Source organism: Capra hircus, chromosome 19 (assembly GCF_001704415.2).
Source record: "Capra hircus breed San Clemente chromosome 19, ASM170441v1, whole genome shotgun sequence".
Classification (NCBI taxonomy): domain Eukaryota; kingdom Metazoa; phylum Chordata; class Mammalia; order Artiodactyla; family Bovidae; genus Capra; species Capra hircus.
This window is the reverse complement of record NC_030826.1, coordinates 18,113,825-18,119,640: the sequence shown is the minus strand read 5'-3', so window position 1 is coordinate 18,119,640 and position 5,816 is coordinate 18,113,825. Positions and strand designations below refer to the sequence as shown.

At 55.9% G+C, this 5,816-nt stretch overlaps 1 non-coding gene across 1 annotated transcript; it reads left to right on the top strand.

The window, feature by feature from the left end:
• MIR365 (microRNA 365) lies at positions 1,491-1,601 on the top strand. The gene has a single exon (NR_129723.1). It is a non-coding gene; the product is annotated as a microRNA 365 (primary transcript).

Here is a 5,816-nt window from a genome sequence, read left to right as displayed (position 1 = left end):
GTATTTCGTGGTGCTGGGTCTTCATTGCTTCGCGGGCTTTTCTCTAGTTGCAGCAGGCGGGGGCTCCTCTCCAGTGGTGGTGCTCGGGTTTCTCATCGTGGAGGCTTCTCTTGACACGGAGCTTGGGCTCTAGGGTGCACGGGCTTCAGTAGTAGCTGTTCCTGGGCTGTAGAGCACAGGCTCGATGGCTGTGGCACGTGGGCCTAGTTGCTCTGCAGCATGTGGGATCTTCCTGGATCAGGGATTGAACCTGTGTCCTCTGCGTCAGCAGGCGGATGGATTCTTTTTCACTGAGCCACCAGGGAAGCCCGATAGTTTGGCTTTTGCTGGTGGAGTATATGCATGATGACCCTGGTTAGGGCCAAAAGTTGTAGCGAGATAACAGCTGCTGTAGTGTAGCTTTGCGAGGCAGCTGGGATTTGGCACAGGTGTTCTCCCTTTGAATGAGGCAGGACCCTGGCGTGTGGGAAGAGGGTGTAGCGTTGAGTTCACGAGCCGCGAAGCCTGTGCCCCAACACCCCATCTCCACCTGTCCCTCCAAGAGGGAGGAGTTCTCCACTGCCCAAGTCCTCAGAGACTCCCAGGGAGCCTGGCCCAGCTCTTGGGGTCTGAAGGCAAGGGGGAAGCTGCTTGGACAGGGAAAGACATTATACTGGGAGCCAGCCCAAACCTTTGTATGCTCTCCTTCCTTCAGTCTTCACATCACCCTGCAAAGGGGGCCATTCGTTCTGTTTACCCATGTGTACGCCAAGGCACACAGAATCTAAGCAACTTAGATGCCATCACACAGCAAGTAAGCAGGTAGTGGAGCCTGGTCCGTTTCCTGTGGGATGTTGTACTTTACAGCAGGGTCTGCCTTATTCTGAGAGGCCACGTGTCCTGCTGCACCCACAGTGGGGCTGGTGACCGGGGGCCCCTGAGGAGTGGGTGCAGTGCCTGGCTGGGTAGGCCAGGCTCCCAGCGGCCAGCTGAGCCCAGCCCTGGGTGGGATGGCCTAGCTTCAGGGGATGGGTTACCGGCTGACTGGTGGCATTCTGAGGATGCCAAAGGTCTGGGGTCTATGGGAGGGGTCAGCTGGGGTCTTCCTAGTCTAGGGCCCTAATGCTGGGAGCTGAGCCTCTGCTGTTCTGACAAAGGCCAGGTGACCCTTCCCTTGGGTCTTCTGGCTTTGCCTAGGTCTTGGGACCCCCTCGTCCACTTGGGATTCTGCCAGGACTCTAGCCTACAGCTCCCTGTGGACAGAAGGCATTGGGTTCCAAGTTGGCTCTGGGTGGACCAAGGGCTGGTCTCCCCTGGGAGCGCCTGGGGCGTGGGGCAGTGAAGCCAGTCACTGTCCAGGCTGAAGAATTGTGCCACCGTGGAGACCCTGCAGCCACCCCACCTGCCACAGAACTTCCTGTGGGCTGGGAGGGGTGGGCCAGTGTCGGGGAGGGGTCACTGTTTCTACCTTGGTTCACCTGGGTCAGCTGGCTGACTCCTTCCTCACCTGGAGAGTGCTCGAGGACAGCAAGAAAAATGAGGGACTTTCAGGGGCAGCTGTGTTTTCTGACTCAGTCATAATGCCCCTAAAAATCCTTATTGTTCTTGCAGTGTGCATCAGGCGGCGGCCCCAGCCCAGCCCTTGCCCACCTGGCCCCTCTGGGATGGGGAGGACTACCTGGGGTTCAGCTGGCGTGTCTCCCACGTCATCCTGAAATGAGACTGTAGGGGGATTTGCTGATGAGTTAATGTTTTGTTGGTTGGTGCACTGAGTGGCAGGTACTTTTATAATTTCTTTGTTGGTAGAGGATGGGGCAGGCTGGGCATCGAGACTCTCGCGCACAGATCGGAGCCCAGGAGAATGCAAGGTCTCCCTGGTTTGTGCGCAGAGAGGGGTCCCTAGAACCCAGCTGCACATTACAGCCTGAGGAAGGGGGGCTTCAAGGGCAGGTGTACCCAGGGCTAGGTCATGTCCTACTCTTGATGACCCCACGGACTGCAGCCTGCCCAGTTCCTCTGTCCATGGAGTTTTTCAGGCAGGAATACTGGAGTGGGTTGCCATTTCCTTCCCCAGAGGATCTTCCCGACCCAGGGATTGAACCTGCGTCTCCCACATTGGCAGGCAGATTCTTTACCACGGAGCCACCTGGGAAGGCCCATTTAGGGGCACTGTGTTTTAAACTGGGAGGAGGCTCAGTGTGCAGCCTGAGGCCGCTGAGCCGGCCGTTGTGCAAACCTGCTGCAGTGGACTGAGGTCTTCCCGCGGCTGTTGCTTTCTCTTGGGCAGGTGGTCTCCACCTTGCCCAGGAGGTGCCTCAACCAGTTATTCTGGATGCTCTGGGTAGAACTAGGGTTCCTGGGGGATGGTCAAGCAGAAATACAAGTTGGTGACACGTCTTCCTGAACACAAGAACGCCATTCAACAAAGATGTCACTAAACGCCACAGCCGCACAGTCATCCGCTCCGGCTGAGGCTGGGCAGGTGGCCAGCCCACGGATGGACGGACTGGGAGGTGGCCGGGCAGTAGGCAGGGCTGAGCCTGCTCCCGGTGGCGGCCCCTGCCGGGGTCTCACTGGCCTCCTAGGTCAGCCGAGGAACTTCATCCTTAAGGTATTGCTCAGGCTCCCTCCCCAAGTGCCGACTCGCACGTTCCTGTCACCTGAGAAGACGGCCGTGTGTGGGACTCTGGCCACCAGGATCCTCCTTCCTCCTGGCCAGCCCCAGCTGCCCACTCCTCCTCGGGCTCCTGTGATCCCAGCTGTGTCTCCATCCCAGCCCCGGAGACGGTCTTTAAGGAGCTTCAACATTTTTCTGTTCAGGGGAAGGGACGGCTCTAAGGTAAAGGTTAACGTGGAGGGTGGCACGGGTTGGGGGTGATGTTTATTACTTCTTGGTGAGAGGTGGGCAGGGCTCTCATGAAATGTGATTCTCTCATCGTAGGTGGACACAGGGCCATGGGACACAGCCCATCCTCCTCATAGCTAAGCATTTGCTAACGTCCACTCAGCTGTCCCTCCCTTCTGTCCCCACAAACCTGTTCCAGAGTGTTTTCTTCATTCTTTATCCCAAAACATCTGGGAAAAAAAAAAGTCCACTTTTAAAAAAGACTACATAATAAAACAAAACATTACTGGTTTTCCTTCAATCATATAAGAACTGCTTTCCAAGTGCAGAGCATTTAAAAAATGCAGAAGGATGAAAGAGGCTTATAGGTGCCCATACCTAGAGATCATGTCATCTAATAGATTCTTCCAGGTTTTTTTTTCTCTTTGCATGTACGTGCAAAGTTGCTTCAGTAGTGACTCCAACTCTTTGTGACCTTATGGACTGTAGCCCACCAAGCTCCTCTGTGGGATTCTCCGGGTAAGAATACTGGAGCGGGTTGCCATGCCCTCCTCCAGGGGGATCTTCCTGACCCGGGCACTGAACTCACATCTCTTAGGTCTCCTGCGTTGGCAGGTGGGTTCTTTACCACTAGTGCCACGTGTACACCCTTCACTCAGTTAGCAGGGGTGGGGCTTCTGAAAGGGGGCGGGCTCGTAACTCATCTGTGTGATGGCCTTGGGCCCATCAGGAGGCAGAAAGTCTCTGATTTTCTTTCTGCCAAGTGGGCCAGGAACTGAAGTTCGCCTCCAGCCAGGAAGTTTGTTGGAGGGTACTGGGGCAGCACTGCGTTTCCCTCTCTATACAGAGACTGGGGAGGGTGCTGGAACCTTAGGCTCTGGGACTTTTCGTGGCCCATCCAGTGGTTAGGACTCTGTGCTTCCTCTGAGGGGGCACAGGTTTGATCCCTGGTTAGGGAATTAAGATCTTGCAAGCCTAACAACAAACAAAAATGTGGGCTGTGTCCCAGTTGAGTTCTAAGTAAAGCTGCTGCACTACTTCCCGACTCCGGTCACACAGAAGAATCACTTAGCGTTTAAAAAATGTCAGCACCACCTCCCACGCCAAGACCAGTTGGATCTGAATTGCTGGGTGTTGGGAGGGACCCAGGCCCAGGTATCTTTGTTTTCCTTCTGTTCCTCAGGTGATTCTGTTAAGTGGCCAGAGAGCTACTAGCCAGCTCCACACTCACAAGCCAGCGATTTCCTCCAGCCCTTCCTTCGGGACCTGACAGAGGAGATGGGGCCGTTTGCCGCTGACAGCCTTGCACTTCCAGGATGTTCTTTGCTGCTCACTGTCACTTTTGATCCTCACTTTACAGATGGAGGACCGAGGTTCAGGAGACTCCCCAGAGGACACACAGCCAGGATGCGGCCAAGCTGGGGTATAGACATGCAGTTTCTGACCCCAAGGCCAGTGCTCTTTCTAGAATTGCTATTTATAGTAAGCATATGTCGTTAGAACCAGATGTGGTCATCACAGCCTCCTGAGGTGGGTGGGTAAACGCCACTGTCTCACGAAGAAGGTGTCTGCCCCCCGGGGAGGCTGGGTGGTCGGCCCCTAATGCCCCAAATGCCGTGTGTGTATGTGGCCAGCTTAGATCCACAGTCTGCCCCCATCAGCCTGTATGCTGCCGAGGATCCCAGTTCTGAGCAGGGCAGGGTTTAACCCTGTTTGCAAACCTCGCAAAAGGCGTGGCCCAGGTCTCACAGCTGAGGGGGTGGCGGAGGCCCATTGGTCCCTGCTCCTTGCCGGCAGGCTGACACAGAGCCTGTGTGGGGCTTGCTCATCGGGGCCCTGCTCTGAGCTGGCGGCTCCCGGGGTCAGGACGCCTGCTGGGGGCACCTCCCTGCCCCTCCCTTGTTCCTGTAGAGCTGGACTCCCAGAGCCTGGCCTGAGAGCTGTCTGGGCAAGCTGCCAGTGCAGGGAAGTAGTGGGCAGGCGCAGTGTTGGCCCCAGGAAGTGTCTCTGTTCCTGGGCTGGTCTGCAGGAGCAGAGGGCCTGGACATAACAGTGGAGATTGGAGCTGGGGTCTAAGCACGCTCTCCACCACCAGCCCCCAGGCCCAGCTGCTCCGGGCTGGGTCCACGCCTTCCCTTGCTGGGCCTGGGCTCTCTCCTCCGTCTGGCTCCTGCCCTGCTCCCCACTAGCTCTGTGCTGCCAAGTACACGCTCTTGGCGGCAACGACATCCATTTAACCTGCTTCCCAGAAGACAGCATGGTTACGCGGTCTGGCTCAGCCAGCACCATGGTGGGAGATGGGGAGGGGGCCCCCTCAGGTTGGTCTTCTCTTGCCCATATTTCTTAGGGATCTGGGTGTGTGGGGGGGTGGCCCTAAGCAACCTTGCTTAGTTGGATCAGAAGTAACCTCAGCTCAACTGGAAGCCTTGAGCAGCCACACTAAAGACAGAACTTTGAGATCCTGGAGTTGGTGGGTGTTTATATTAGGGGCAATCATTTAGCCTGAGGCTGAGGGTAAAGCTAGTTTCCCTAGTAGCTCAGTTGGTAAAGAATCCGCCTGCAGTGCAGGAGACCCCGGCTCAATTCTTGTGTCGGGAAAATCCCCTGGAGAAGGGATAGGCTACCCACTCCAGTCTTCTTGGGCTTCCCTAGTGGCTCAGTTAGTAAAGAATCTGCCTGCATTGCAGGAGACCTGGGTGCGATCCCTGGGTTGGGAAGATCCCCTGGAGAAGGGAACAGCTACCCACTCCAGAGTTCTGGCCTGGAGAATTCCATGGACTGTATATAGTCCATGGGGTTGCAAAGAGTCAGACATGACTGAGTGACTTTCACTTGGGTAAAGCTGCCTCCCCTCTGAGCCTGTTGCTGCGTTTGTTTGGTTTTTTTGTTTGTTTGGTTTTTAATGTTAATTTTTTTGGCTGCATTCTATCCCTGACAAGGGATCAAACCTGGGCTCCCTACATTGGGAACGCAGAGTCACAGCCACTTGACT